This window comes from Phascolarctos cinereus, unplaced genomic scaffold (genome assembly GCF_003287225.1).
Source record: "Phascolarctos cinereus isolate Bilbo 61053 unplaced genomic scaffold, phaCin_HiC Scaffold_2;HRSCAF=192, whole genome shotgun sequence".
In the NCBI taxonomy this organism is placed as follows: domain Eukaryota; kingdom Metazoa; phylum Chordata; class Mammalia; order Diprotodontia; family Phascolarctidae; genus Phascolarctos; species Phascolarctos cinereus.
The window spans coordinates 360,621,842-360,637,405 of NW_027555625.1; the positions used below are offsets into that span (position 1 = coordinate 360,621,842).

Consider the following 15,564-nt stretch of genomic DNA (forward strand, 5'->3'; position numbering starts at 1 on the left):
AGACTAGAACTAGATTGTGGAGAGCCTTCTGGAGAAGCAGAGGCAATTCAGGAGGGGTGAGTGGGGTGGGGGGGGCAAGAAAATGAGATTGCCTAGGACTGGCTAATAAAAGATTTTGAAGGAGAAATTGAAAATCTGGGTCCTAACCTAGAGTATGACCATTAAAAACTTAGCAAACATCTATTAGTAAGTAGTAAGTAGTAGTATAACAACTGTGGCAGCCGCATGCTAAAGCAATTAGCATTTATATAGGACTTTAAGGTTTGCAAAATGCTTTACAAATATTAAGTCATTTGATACTCACAAAAACCCTGGGAGGTAGGTGCTATTATTATTCCCATTTTACAGACAAAGAAACTGACTTGCCCAGGGTGAGATAGCTAGAAAGTGTCTAAAGCAGGATTTGACTCCAGATCCAGAACTCAGTCCATTGTGCTATCTAGTGGTCAGTTCTACTGTGTTTTCTTATACATCTTGTCTCTCTTCTTGTCAGAGCTCAAAAGAAGTAATCTTTGTTCTTTCCACTCATGACAGTTTCCACTTTACTATGATAATGAATTGAAGAGAGGCATGCATCCCTGCTCAGCTGCACCTGATGCAGGTGGCTACAGAGATCTACCCAAAAGGGTTCCTTAGGCTTCTCAGATATTATTGTACCTACTTCAGCTCAGACTAAGGAGAGAAAGGCATTTAACCTGTTCCCAGTCATCTTAAGAGTTTCCTTCCTCCATGGCGATCCTCTAATAGAGTGTTGTGTAGTAACAGTTTTAAAACACAGATATACCATAAAAGAGGGGGCAAAATGTCAATGGAGTTATTGATGACAGTTAATCTGAATAAAATTAATAAAAGAAATGGTGTACACAATAAAACTGATCACACATACAAAACCTATTATATCAGGTGATATCAATGATTTAACTAATAGGTTTTAACATATCTGTGACAACCCCATATTTTAAGATCTACACTAATGTTTTCAGCTTTTCAAAAGGCTTTTGGAATTACAAGGCAGCATGTTTTTCTAAATCATTAGTTCCTAATCTTAAATTGAAACCCAAATTAGGGTTATAAAGTATTTGAACCTAGAAAACAGAGTACTTAATGGGCTTAAGTACTTTCCCCGTCCTACTACGTCTTTCTCTCCTAAGTCTACTCTGAAATAGGTGCAATAATATCTGAGAAGCCTAAGGAATCCTTTTGGGTAGATCTCCATAGCCACCTGCGCCTGGTGGAGCTGAGCAGTGATGCATGCCTCTCTTCAACTTATTGTCATAGTAAGGTGAAAACTAGCATGAGTGGAAAGAACAAAGATTGCTTCTTTTAAGCCTGACAGAAGACAGACAAGATGTACAAGATGACGCACTAGAACTGCCCACTAGATGGTGCAGTAGACCGAGCACTAGATCTGGAGTCAAATCCTATCCAGACACTTTCTAGCTATGTCAATTTCCTTATATATAAAATGAGGATCAGAACAGCATTTATCTCACAGGGTTGCAGTGAGGATCAAATGACTTAATATTTGTAAAGCATTTTGCAAACCTTAAAGTGCTATATAAATGCTAGCTGTTACTATTATAATAATTTTCATCATTATACAATTATTAGCATACTATTATAATTATTATTATATTATTAGTATTTGGGGCAGCAAGGTGGCACAGTGGATAGTGTCAGGTCTGAGTCAAGAAGACGCATCTTCCTGAGTTTAAATCTGGACTCAAACACTTACTGTGTGATCCTGGGCAAGTCACTTAACCTTGTTTGCCTCAGTTTACTCATCTGTCAAATAAGCTGGAGAAGGAAATGGGAAACCACTCCCATATCTGCGGAGAAAACCCCAAATGAGGTCATGAAAAGTTGGACACGACTGAAATGACAGAACGACAACAAATTATTATTTCATCAGTCAGCTGCCACAGTTGCCAAGACTTCTACAAAGTATCCAATAGATGTTTGCTCCATTTTTAATTTTTATTACGCCCTGGGTCAAGACCTAGATTTTCAATTTCTGCTTCTAAGTCCTTTATTAACCAGTCCCAGACAATTTCATTTTCTTGTTTTTCCCCTCCTGAACTGCCTGTGTCTCTAACACAGGCATATGGTTCAAGGCTCTCCACAATTTAGTTCCAGTGTACTTTTGGGGTCATATTTTATATTATTTTCCTTGATACATATTTATTAGTTCCATATTTAGACTACATATTTTTAGATGTACTTATTATCTCTCCCATTAGGATGTAAGCTTTTTGTAACTAGGGATTATCTGATTCTTTGTTTTTGTGTCCTCTGTGTCTAGCACATAAGTACCATACTTGTTTATTCATTGATTGATTGATTCCACATTCTACACTCTAGACAAACTGAACTATTACCATTTCCTGATCTAATTCTTCCCTCTTTTTCCTCCATGCTTTCATGTAGGCTATCCTCCACCCCTGAACCTTATTATCTTCTCATCTTCATTTGTTAAAATCATTCTCTTGCTCTAAGGCCTACTCCTTCCAGGAAGCCTCTTCTGATTTCCCACCCCCAGATGAAAGTGATGTCCTCCTGCTCACACTTGCTAAAATATTTTGTTGAGATCTCCTTAATTATGGCAATAATATAAAGGCTAGAAGGCTCACAAAGCTTCAAAACAGAAGCGATCTGTTGGCCTGGTTCACCCAAATCTCTATGGTCTGTGCTAATGAGGTCTCCAAAATTGCTACACACCGACTACATACAAGGTTCTGTGTCCTGAGGATACAAGGATGGATAATTGTGACAATTCATATTTGTATGTATTTCATAGCTAACAAAATGTTTTCCTTGCAACAATGAAATTAAAGTTTTATCCCAGATCCTACTGCTAGGCATATGCCCCAAGGAGGTCAAAGACAAAAAGGAAAAACCCATATATGCGAAAACATTCATAGCAGCATTTCTGTGGTAATGAACAATTCAAAACAAAGTAGAATATAATATAATATTACTGTGACTTAATATGAACATGAAGAATTCAGAGAAGCATGGGAAGATACATGAAAAGATGCAGAGTGAGAGGAAGCAGAACCCGAAAAACAATATACACAAACACAAAAATGTAAATTAAAAAAGAAGAAAATGAATGCTGTATAATTATAACCAAGCTTGACCTAGAAGAGTTAAGAAAATGTACCTCTCTCCCCTAGTAGCAGAGGTGGAAAGCTAGGGTGACATACTGCATATACTGTCACACTCAGTTGATGGGTTGGTTAATTTGGAAGAACTATTTTTTTTCTCTTTTTTACTGTTACAAGGGATGGCTTGTTTGGGGATTGAGGGGTGAGATATATTTGGAAATGAAAGTGATTGAAAAAAGATGTCACAAAAAATTAATTACCCCATTTTGCTGATGTGAAGACTAAGGTTCAGAGATGTTAAAATATTTACCCATCGCTATATAGCCAATAAGGATCAGAACCAAGATTCAAACCCTTGTCTCTTGATTCCCTCTCCAGTCTTCTTTCTCCACCCTGTGCTATCCATCCTTGTTCTCTACCCTTTCACTAGAAGGGTTATGACATGTCCAATAAATACGACACAAATTAAAACATCAGAAATGCCTGACTTTTTTTTATGCTATGAAACATCAGCACAGAGAGAAGTTATTTCAGTCTAGAAAGGATCTGAGAGGAAGATGTTAATTGAGCTTAGGCCTATTTCCTGTGGCACACATTACCCCAAAACACATTACTAATGTGTATATCATGTATATTTTATTTAATCTGTGTCCGTCTCATCCCCTAACTAAATTACAAACTCCATGAAGGCGGAGAATATGTCTTATCTGAACTTCATTTATTCCCCAAGGCCCAGCACAGGGATCTGCCCACAGTAGGTAGCTTTTCTGATATTGTTTTAGGATTTGAAAATTAAGGTGGTTGTTAGGAAGTAATATATTTGAGGACAAGAGGGTAGGGAAAGTGAGAGACACATTCATAGAGCAGTGAGAAGTTCAACTTGGATTAAGCAGATCCTATATGAAAAGGGAAAAGTATGAGACAAAGTTAGAAAGGTAGGGTGGGGGCCACAGAAAGATATCACAAAGTGTCAGGAAGAGAAACAGCTTGGTTATAATAGAGATCTTTGGTTTATCTCCACTTATTTACTGAGAGGAAAAGAAGCCAAAATATAACTGACCCATTACATAATACACATTCTCCCCTCCTGGCAAGGAATATAGAAAGGATAAATGATGGAGATGGGGAAAACATCTCCAGAATGGGACAGTTTTAAGACCATTCTCAGGGGAGACCTTTTAGCTTTCTCAGTCTTAATGGGACCATAATAGAGTCACCAGACATACATTCTCTGAAACAGAATAGCACTTCACAAATATTAAATGCAAGATATAAATTGGATACATTTTTAGATGTTTATGTAATGCCAAAAAGAAGATTAAAAGTGGCCTATTTTTTCCCTCTGAGATAAAAGTCAACTTGGTAATATGCTATTCTTGGTAGTTTCAGCTTATTTGAGAAAGGGGGGAAGGCTGCAATTCTGAGCTAACACTTAACCATAAATCTTTTATTACCATCTTACCCCTAGAACGAAGGATTAACCCAAGTAGGACCATAAAATAAGAATTGTATTTTGATCCGAAACAGCTCAATATCACAATCCATTTTCTTTTTATTAAATTTATGAAAAGAAAAATAAAGGGAAAAGACGAAGCATCTAAACCCCTAGAGCAGGGGTGCTTAACTTTTTTTTTCCATGCCAAGGATTACTCCCTCCTGTCCCACCCCAGCAGTCTGGTGAAGCTTTCAGAACCCCTTCTCGGAATAAGGATCTTTTAAGAATGCACGATTGAAGGTAATGCTAAATTATAGTTAGCTAAAATAACCATGTAATTTTTCTTTCAATTCAAGTTCACAGACTTCCTGTAATCTTAACCCCAGGTTAGGATCCCTGCTCTAGGAGGCAAATGAATTATAATTCCTCAACATTAAGTGACTGAATTAAATGAATGCTGGTATAATTTGGGTCACTTCCAAGGCTTCAAACTCCTTGCCAAGCCCTATCACGTTACTTCATTCTCTTTTTTCTTTCTTCCCTTTCTTCCATGATAATCAACCTCCATCCCTCTGTTATTATCTCACTCCCCAGTGACATCAAAGACACGGCTCAGTTTTCCTTTTCACCCTATCCTCTGCTACCATCATCAGCGATTTCAATATATGTCAATAACCCCCTAATCCCTGAAAATAGAAGTGTTCAACTTCAAATCAAAGTACTTTCTTCTTGTAACCATAATCCTATGAAGTAGGCAACATCATTTGTCAGTCAACTAGCATTTATTAAGCCATACTACGCACCAGGCACTTAGCTCTGGGGATACAAAGAAAGGCAAAAAGCAGTCCCTACTCTCAAGGAGCTCATAGTCTAATGGATGAAACAACATACAGACAGCTGCGAACAAAAAAGATAACAGACAGGATAAATTAGCAGTAGTCTCAGAGAGAAGGCACTAAAATTAAGGAGGACTGGGAAAGGCTTCTTGCAGAAGATGGGATTTTAGATAAGACTTGAAGGAAGACACACGGGTACTAGGAAGTGAAAATGAGGAAGGAGAAAGTTCTAGATACATTAGAGACAGCCTGTGATAATGCATGAGGTCGAGATATGGAGTGTCCTATCAAAGGAATAGCAAGAAGGCCAGTGTCACTAGATCAGTAAATAAGTGGAAAGCAGGAAGCTGTAAAAAGACTGGAAGAGTAGGAACCAGTCAAGTCATAAAGGACTTTAAAAGCCAAACAAAGGAGAGCCACCAGAATTAACTAAATAGGGAAATGATATGGTCAGACCTTCACTTTAGGAAGATCATTGTTATAGCTGAATGGAGGATGAACTGGAGTGAGAAGAGCCTAGAAGCACGAAGACCATCCTATTACTATTGCAATAATCCAGGCACGGCATGACAAGAGCCTGCACCAAGGTGGCTGCAGTATTGGAGAAGAAAAGAGGTAGTATAGAAGAGATGTTACAAAGGTAGAAACGACAGGATTCGACAATTGATTGGTTTGGGCGGTGAGAGTGAGGAATGAAGGATGACAGTAAGGCTGCAAGCCTAGATGACTGGAAGGATGGTAGCCCCCTCCACAATAAAAGAGAAGTTAAAAAGAGGGAAGGGTTTAGAAGGAAAGATGAGCTCAGTTTTGAACATGCTGAGTTTATGAAGTCTACAAAACACCCAGTTCAAGATGTCTAATATACAGTTGGAGATGTGGGAATGGAGGTCAGGAGAGAGGTCAGAGCTGAACAAGTAGATCTAAGAGGCCATTCACATAGAGATGGTAATTAAAACCATGAGAAATTCATTAGTAGAGAGGAAGTAGTCCAGTGGGAGGAGAGGGCCCAGGACAGAGGCTTGAGGAACACTTACAATTAGCAGGCACAACCTGGATGAAAATCCAGCAAAGGACACAGAAAAAGAACAGTCAGACAGGAGAACAAGGAGAGTAATGACACAAAAACCTAGAGACAAGAGAATATCAAGGAGAAGGTGATCCACAGTGTCAAAAGCTGCAAAGAAGGATAAGGATTGAATAAAGGCCATCAGATTTTTCAATTAAGAGATCATTAGTAACTTTGGAGAGACCAGTTTGGGTTGAATGTGAGGTCAGAAGACAGAGTGCAAAGAGTAAGGAAAAAAAGGAAGCAGAGGTATTTAGTGTAGATGGCCTTCTTAGGGAGTTTAGCCACAAAAGGGAAGAGAGATAAAGAACTACAGTTTGTGAGGATGCAGATAAAGACAAATAATAACTTGCCCATGGTTATACAGCTACTAAGTGTAAAAAACAGGATTTGACTCAGGTCTTCTGATTCTAAATGAAACATCTCTTTCACTACACCATGGCTGCTCCTCCCCCAACTTTGGCCATGCACCAGCACGGTCACACTCTAGGCCTTGCTATCTTATGGAACTGAACTTTAAATCACAATCTCTAACTATAACTTTCTATCCATATATCTCTCCCTCAGTGTTTTTCACCCTCTTCCTGGCTTCCCCATCCTTTTATCCCTCCTAATTCCCCTAGTCTATCTGCCCAAACTTCACTTGCCTCCACAACCAGTCTTGACTTGCATTGTCTTCTCATCACATCAGCCAAGTTCCACAGTTCCTGACCAACTGCTACTTAACTCTAGTACAGAAAGTCACAAAAATTAAGGTGATTTCATCCATTATAAGCTTATAATGGGCCTTCACTGCTGTTAGGCAACACTATTTTACCGATTCCCTTATCTCATTCCCTACAGTGATTTCCACACCTTTTCTTCTTAAGCCTCCAACCACTTCACCAAAACAGAGGCCATCCAAAGGAAGGCCCGTCAACTGCCTTCTTCTAGTCAAAATGTAGAGGTAGCATTCCTTTCCTTTTATCTCAAAAGAAAAGGTTAGCCTTCCTAAGCCTAATTCCTTTCTCTGTGACGTTGATCTGATCTCCTACAGCCACTCCAAGACCAAATTTCAGCAATCTTTCTCTCTCCCACATTTTCAATCTCTCATTTTCTAATGACTCCTTCCCATGTAACTACAAACATGCTTGGGTAACTCCAGTCTCCAAAAGTGTTCTCTCAGCTCCCTCATGGAGCTACCATCTTCTCCCTCCTTCTCTATTAAACCTCTTAAAGTAATAATCCATAACCTATACCTCAAAGTCATCAACACTGTCTCCTCCATCCTTTATAATCTAGGTTCCAGACTTGCCATTCTACTGAAGCTGCTCCCTGCCCTCTTAATCACAAAGTCCAACAGCCTTTTTTTCTAACAACATCCTCCTTGGCCTCTATGGCCTCCATCCAAAGCTTCAGTTTCCTTCCTCAGCTCCTTTCTCTGCCTGTCTGCTGAATGTATGTGCAATGCAAGATCATATTCTTAACCTTCTTCTGTTTGTCCCTCTCATTTACTCCATCAGTGTCAAACATCACTTACTTATACACAGATAATTTCCAAACTACATCTCCAGCCCTGACTTCTCTTCAAGCTGCAGATCTGTATTTCTAATTACCCCTAAAACATCTCCACCTTCATATCCCACTAGGACCTGAAACTCTATTTGTCCAGTTTTGATGATTACTATCTTCCCTTCCCCCAAAACCAGTTCCTCCTTTTCACTTCACTATTTCTGTCCACAGTACCCTCTCTCCCATGTATAAAACATTGGCACTACTTTTAAATCTCCCCTCTCCCTTAACTTTAACATCCAATTACTACAGTTTATGAGTGAAACCTCAAGAATATCTTTGGTATTCATCCCTTTATCTCTATTCTTTGCAGCACTATCCTAGTATAAACCTTCATTATCACCTGCCTAGACTATCATAGTGGCCTCCTAACCTTTTTTTCTCCAACCGATCCCACAGACGTCTGCTCGATTTGTCTCCCTCATACTTCGGTCTACTCAAGTCACTGCTCTTGCCAAAAAAACTTTCCAAGAGCTCCCTATGTAATACCTGGAAAAATTCAAATGCCTCTGCCACTCATGACTGACTATAATCTGGCACCACCCTCCATTTCCAGTCTTATGTCATACCAATCACCTCAACATACTCTATATTCTACACTATTTATCATTCCTCATACTCATTCTGTCCTTTCCCACTTCTGTGGCTTTGCTCATAATATTCCCTAAATCTATAATGCCCTACCTTTCATTTCTGCCCACTGAAATTCTCCCCATGCTTTAAAGCCTGGTTCAAATGACACATCCTTATTTTAGTAATAATTTTGCCTCCCATCTCAATCTCATATACCACTTTCGTAATGCCTCTTATATTTTAGTGGTTGTTCAGTTGTGTCCAACTCTTCATGATTCCATGGACCATACTGTTATGGGGCTCTCTTGGCGAAGATATTGGACTGGTATGCCATGATACCAGTCACTTGGGTTGTTCCCCCAACAAAGTTTCCCAACCCTTCCATGTCTTGGGAGAGGTCTTTGCAAATTGCTGAGGACAAAAAAAAAAATCACTAGCTGGTGGTCAACCTTCCAGTAATGAGCCTCTCCTGTCCCCTTTAGTCCATCAACAAACCAATAAGCATTTAAGTGTCTTGCTCAGGGTCACAAAGCTAGTATCTGTAGTCAGATCTGTATTCAGGTCTTCCCAACTCCAGGCAACAACTCTATCCACTGAACCACCAAGCTACCTCCTAGACAAACAGAGGTTAGTGATTTGCCTAAGGTCACACAATCAAGTTTCTGAGGCTGGATTTTAATTCAACTCTTCCTGATTCCAGGCCCTGCATTCTATCCACTAAGCCACCTAGCTGTCCCTTATATTTTAGTAAATTGGGTCAAATCCTCCACAAAGTCCCACTCAGATGCCTCTTCATGGCATGAAAGTGATTCTCAGTTCTCAAACTGAAAGTACACCTATGGAGAATAGTTCTGCCAAAATAGAAAGGCTTTAAGTCCAGTGTCTGAGACCAACTTAGCCAAGCACAGAGAGACTCACTAGTTCACCAATAGGTGACAAATTACTTGACCACAACAAACTGTTAAGTAAAGGAAAATATAAATGGCCCTCAGAGTTGGGCAGTCCCCTTCCATTTCTGTAGTGACAGTGGTAGAATGGCAGAAAAGAAATCTGAGGGTGAAACCACAACAACCTATGGTAGATACATGGAGGCTGCAGCATAGCTCCCATAATAACTTCACACCAGGAAGTAATATAAGGGATAGATGGTACTGAGGAAATGTATGATTTGAAAGGGGGTGGGTCAGTTGGGTGATAAGAAAAAGTTATCCAATGCAGAGCCTAAGTGCTCCACTGGGACACAAGAAATATAACAAGACTGAGAAGGCCTACAGCACACAAGGAGATCCTCTGCAGAAGATCTATGGGAGAACATGAAAAGAAAAAGTCAAGTTCAAAAAAGAAACACATGGACAAAAATTTCACAGGATAAAAAGGCATGGGTAAGTTACAATTTGCACCAGGAAATACCAACATTGATGAGACCAGATCTAATTAAGTTCTGATCCTCTTACCAGATTCTAAGCTCCTTGAGAACAGGGAATAAATATTATCTAAAATGTGTATCTCTCTTAGTGCCTAGCACAATGTTCTGTACATAGGAAGAGCCTAATAAATATTGGCTGAATGAACTCCTTAATGATTTTGGGTCCTTTAATCAAACACTTACCCCAAACCCTAATTCTTCCCCCTTATCCTAAACACTAACAGAGGTTAATGTTTCCCTCACTGATTCACAAAAGTGGCAACTTCCACAAATATCCCCACATCTTCATATAAAACTTCTATAATAAACTATTCCATTAATATTCTACAATTTCCCTTACCTATAGCTTAGTTTCAATGTAAATATATGCCTTGTTTGATGCATATTACTCAGATGTCTGCTAATCTAAATATTTCTCCATGTCAGTATTATCTGAGTCCATTCAAAGCAAGTCAACATTTGTTAAGTGCCTACTACATAGAGAACGCCCTCTGGTAAACGGCAGATACAGTGATAAAGTAAGACACAATCTTTGGCCTCAAGGCACTCAGAATCTAGTAAAGAAATAAAACAAATATACAAAAAACTATAATAAAATTTAGAATATAGGTGTAAAAGGGGTGGTCCAAGCAAAATGCTATGAGAAATGTACAAAGAGATTAATTTAACAGCAATAAATATTTATTAATCCCCTACTGCATGCAAAGCATGGTGCTAGATAAGATACAAAGTGTAGACAATTCATAATCCCTCACCTCATGGGTTTACAGTCTAACAGGAATGCAAAGATGGCTTAATATTAGGAGATCAATAAAATAAACCACACTTATTTCAATATTTGAAGGATCCACAGTTTCAGTGAGTTGGGTTGTTCTTCCAGCAAAGTTTCCCAACCCCTCCAGGTCTTGGGAGATGGTCTTTGCAAACTGCTGAGGAAAATTAAAAAATCACCAGCTGGTGGCCGGCCTTCCAGCAATGAGCTTCTGCTGTGCCCTTTAGTCAATCAACAAATCAAGAAGCATTTATGAAGCACAAATTATGTCTTTGGTACCGTATTAGGCACTTGAGAGATACAAAGAAACACAACAGCCCATGTCTTCAGGGAGCTTGCCTTCCATTACAGGAAACAACATGTATACATAATTAGATACAAGACATATACAAAGTAAACATGAGATAATTTCAGGGGAGGGGACAGGCAGAAGAAACTGAAGCAGATCATTAAGGTCTCATGCAGAAGTAGTGCTTGTACTGAGCTTTGAAAGAGGCTAGGCCTTTCAAGAGGTGAAGGGAGGGTTGGGGGAGAGAGCATTCCTGGCATGGGGAACAGCCTGTGCAAAGGCAGAGATGGAAGATAGAATATCATGTATAAGGCACAGCAAGAAGGCCAATTAGTTTGGCTGCAACATGGTAATTCATGGAAGAGAGTAATGTTCCTAAAAAAAAAATGGGTCTCTATAACACTACAGAAATTTTGGGTCATCCTCCCAACGATTCAAATCAAACCAATTTAATTTAAAACAATAATCCCTTAAGTAAGCTTTTAGTGGGTATAGAGCAGTATCAAGAGATTTTATTGACCAATCCACTATCAAGAAGGTAGGCTATTTAAATTATCGATCCAAATCAACCCAAAAAGAGAATGGCAAAATGGTAGAGGTCATATATAGCTGGTCTCAAAGACTAGAAGACCTGGATTCAAATCTTGCCTCTGAAACATACTGGCTGTGTGACTCTGAGCAAATCATGTAATCTTTCAGTACTCTAGGCCACAATCTTAAGATTATAAATAAAAGGAAGAGATGGTGTTGACCTGCATTGATAGAGGCAGCTTCTTCACCTCTACCAGTGAAATCACAGGTCTAGTCCCTAACCTACCCAAAACAACGCTAGATTCAAAACAGATTTTTTAATTGGCACTATATTAAAAGACATCATGATATAATGGATGGAGGATTGGCCCTAGAGTCAGGAGGCTCTGAGTACAAATCTTTTCAGATATGTAAGAGACATGACCCTGGACAATTTGAAATCTCTCAGCTTCAGTTTATTCATCTGTAAAATGGGACAACAATGACACTTACTACACAGTGCTGTTGTGTAGATCCCACGAAACACTTAGAAAGTGCTTTATAAACCTTAAAGTCCTATATATATGCTAAGTTATTATTATTCACCTACTATCTTTTGTCTTTGCCCCACCATAAATTCATTTGACAGGCAAGAATTAAGGGTGTAGTCTGTGGTCACAGAAGAGGAAGAAAACTGACAAGGGATTCAACCTATAATCTGGTTTTCTTTAGCACTGCCTTTTAACCAATGAAGGAACAGTCATGTTAGAAACATTAGCGAAGTTCAAGAACACAGAGAAAAGTGCTGAGTAAGAAGGGAGAGGCGGAAGAAAGGAAAATGAAAAGGGTTACAGATTTATAACTATGACCATAAATGTCCTGAATTGAATTTAATTGTAATTTTTCTTAAACATTTCCAAAATTCATAGAGGATGACACTACAACACAGTATCAAAAATTAATTAATTTTAAAAAACAGTTCTCACCTACCTATGTGTGTGTGGCTTTTAAAAGAACATACAAGATTCCTGTGCTTCAGGAGTCTACAGTCTGAGACACACATAGCATAACAAGCAGATATACCAGAATAAAAACAACTCATATCTACGTCACACTTCATAGGGCTTTCCTCACTTTTCCTCACTACACCTTTGTACAAGACAGTATTCATTTGTACTTCAATAATCTTTCATCTGAATAACGTGGGCACCCTGTCTCCAGTCCACCTTAGAAGATGATCTTGGAAGGTTGCTACAGCTGAAAAATGTATCACCCTGCAGACAACCTGGAAAGAAGCCTCTCTGAACCGGAATGGGCTTTCAATGACACTATGCCCAGACTGGGAGCAAAGGAAGTACATAATCAATCAACCGATAAACATTTATTAAGCACCTACTATACGCCAGGCACTGTGGTAGGTCCTAAGGATACAAAGATAAAAATTGAAATAATCACTGCTCTCAAGCTTACATTCTATAACATGTTGATATATGTGTATAAAGAATAAATACAAAGTAGCTAAAGAGGGAACACCCTACAAATTGAGGAAGATTAGAAAAGGCTTCATGAAGAATGTGGTACTTCAGCACTGTTTTGAAGGAAGTAAAGGATTTGATGAGGTGACAGTGAGGGAGTACTTTCCAGTACTTCCAGCACTTCCAGCAGCAGAAGAGCCTGGACATGTGAGACGCAGTGAGTGCCATGAGGAACAGTAAGGCTAGTGGGCCTGGATGATAAAGTATGGAAACTGAGCTTACGCTTTATACTGGAGGTAATAGGAAAGCATTGGAGTTTGGGGAACTAGGGAGTAACGTGATCACTTCTGCACTTGTGGAAAATCACTTTGACAAGTGTGTGCACAGTAAACTGGAGTGGGAAGACAAAGCAAGGAGAATGATTAGAAAGCTACTGCAACAGTTCAGACAGAAGTGAGGAGGGTCTGAGAGAAATAGAAATAGCAAAACTTATCGACAGATTGGGTAGGTGAGGTGAGAGTGAGGAGTTGAAGATGACACTGGGGATACAAAATTGGGACACTTGAAGAATGGTAGTGCCCTTGAAGAAAATAATAAAATTCAGTAAAGAGGATTGGGGGACTTCTGAGGGGGGAGAGGAAAGGAGAGATAATGAATTTTGTTTTGGATATCTGAGTTTGAGACGTCTACAAAACAAAGGAGAGCAAAGTATGGCCCTTAGGCCAAATCTGCCAGCCTGTTTTTGCATGATCCAAGAACTAAGAACGGTCTTTACGTTTTTCTAGATCTGGCCATCAGGTCATAGTTTGCCTACTCCTGTTCAAGCAGCTGGTATTGTGGGACTCAAGCTCAGGAGACAGATTAGGACTGGATCTATTGGTCTGCAAGTCACCTGCACCAAGATAATAATGGCATTTCTGATGCAGGGAGGTGGTATAGTGGATCGAGCGCTCCGAGAAAAGAAGAGGGCTCAGGACAAAGCCTTTGGCACAACCAAAAATAAGGTGCAAGGTATGGATGATTAACTACCAGAGGAGACTGAAAAGGCCCTGTAGTTATTGTTATCCCCATTTTATATATTAAGAAATAAACTCAGAGAGGGGAAGTGATTGGCTAATATTCAGCTATTAAGTGACTCAACCCATTACTCACTACATCTATCATTTATACATTAAAGGGGGGAGAAAGAAGGGAAGAAAAGGAAAAGGGGGGAAATTGTGGGAAAGGCAGAAGGGAGAAAGTAGAAAAGGGAAAGAATGAGAAGAGGAGAGGAACAAAGAGAAGTGACAAAGGAAGGGAAAGGTTGAAGAACAAGATCTTGAAAACGGCCAGGAATGGGGGAGGTGGGGGAAGACAAGGGATGGGGGTGAATTTATGGAAAGGGGGCAAAGATAAGAAAGCAACTAGTAGGAGCTGCAACTAAGTCAAGGTACAAGGAGTGGACAAGAAAAAAGGAAAAGGAAGAAACACAAAAAGTGGGGAGGAAAGAAATGGAATAGAGAATTAGAATAGAGGCAGGGGAATGTAAATAGGAGAGAAGGAAAGAGATGAGAACAGGGGGTCTAGGCAGGGGACAGAGACGAAGAAGAGTAGCATTTATATTGCGCTTTAAGGTTTGCAAAGGGTTTTACAATTATGATTGCTTCATTTGACCTTCACAATAACCCTGTGGGATAGCTATCCCTACCCATTTTACAGATAAGAAAACTGAAGCCGGGCAGAAGCTCCGTGACATGTGCAGGATCACACAGCTATTAAGTGTCCGAGGGAGGATCTGGGGAGGGATCCACAGGCTGAGAAGGCCGGGGGCAGAGAAGAGAGAAGGGAGGCCAGTGGCCAGGGAAGGAACAAGGCCGGGGACCCTGGGGCAGGGGCTGAACTGCTAATAGGAGCTGAGGCGAGGGGAAGCGACAGGGACGGGGACCGCAATGGGGGTCCGGGAGGCAAGGGACAGAAGGGCTGGGGCGGGGAAGGCACCCACTGACCGCGCGGCCACCCCCCTTTCTCCCTCACCTTAGCCCCCAGTCTCAGCCCCAAGGCCCGGAGCCGGATCTCCACTCGACCGGAAGCGCTGTGTCCTTGGGCCTCGGGATCCGGGTACAACTCTTACTCTGGAACGGCCCGTTCCGTCTCTCCACGGGGATGCCACCTACCCAGGTAGGAGCAGAGGGCGTGGGGAAGAGGAGAGGGGCCTTCCCGAGGCCGCGAAGCCTCCCTCCGGCCCACGGGGCCCCGCCCCGCCCCCGCGCGCCGAGCCAATCGCCGGCCGAGCAGCCCCGGAAGCTGTTTCCGGCCGGACCGCCGTGCCGCTGCACGCCCCGGCCCCGCTGTCACTGAGGCCCGGCAGCGGTGCGGCGCTGGGACCACGAGCCGGGAGGGACTGGGTGAGTCGGGCCGGGAGGGCGCGGGGAGGCCGGGCCGGGCTAAGGGGCTGGGGCCGCCGGGGTCTCCCCGCGAGCCCGCCCCGCCAGCCCCCGGGGGGAGGGGCGGAAAGGGCCCGTCTGGCCGCAGCCACCGCCACCGC

At 41.1% G+C, this 15,564-nt stretch overlaps 1 protein-coding gene across 4 annotated transcripts in view; it reads right to left on the reverse strand.

Annotated features, from left to right (window-relative positions):
• Nucleotides 1–15,312, reverse strand: part of WDR25 (WD repeat domain 25) — a 253,945-nt gene extending 238,633 nt beyond the window's left edge. For 2 of the 4 annotated variants that reach the window (XM_078150417.1, XM_078150416.1), the window contains exons 1-2: nucleotides 15,054–15,312; nucleotides 1,736–1,873 (exon numbers count right to left, since the gene is read on the reverse strand). The gene's annotated coding sequence lies outside the window, so the exon portion shown is untranslated. The remainder of the gene's footprint in view (nucleotides 1–1,735; nucleotides 1,874–15,053) is intronic. The other 2 variants (XM_021007340.2, XM_021007339.2) reach the window with 2 other exon arrangements.
• Nucleotides 15,313–15,564: the final 252 nt, after the last annotated feature.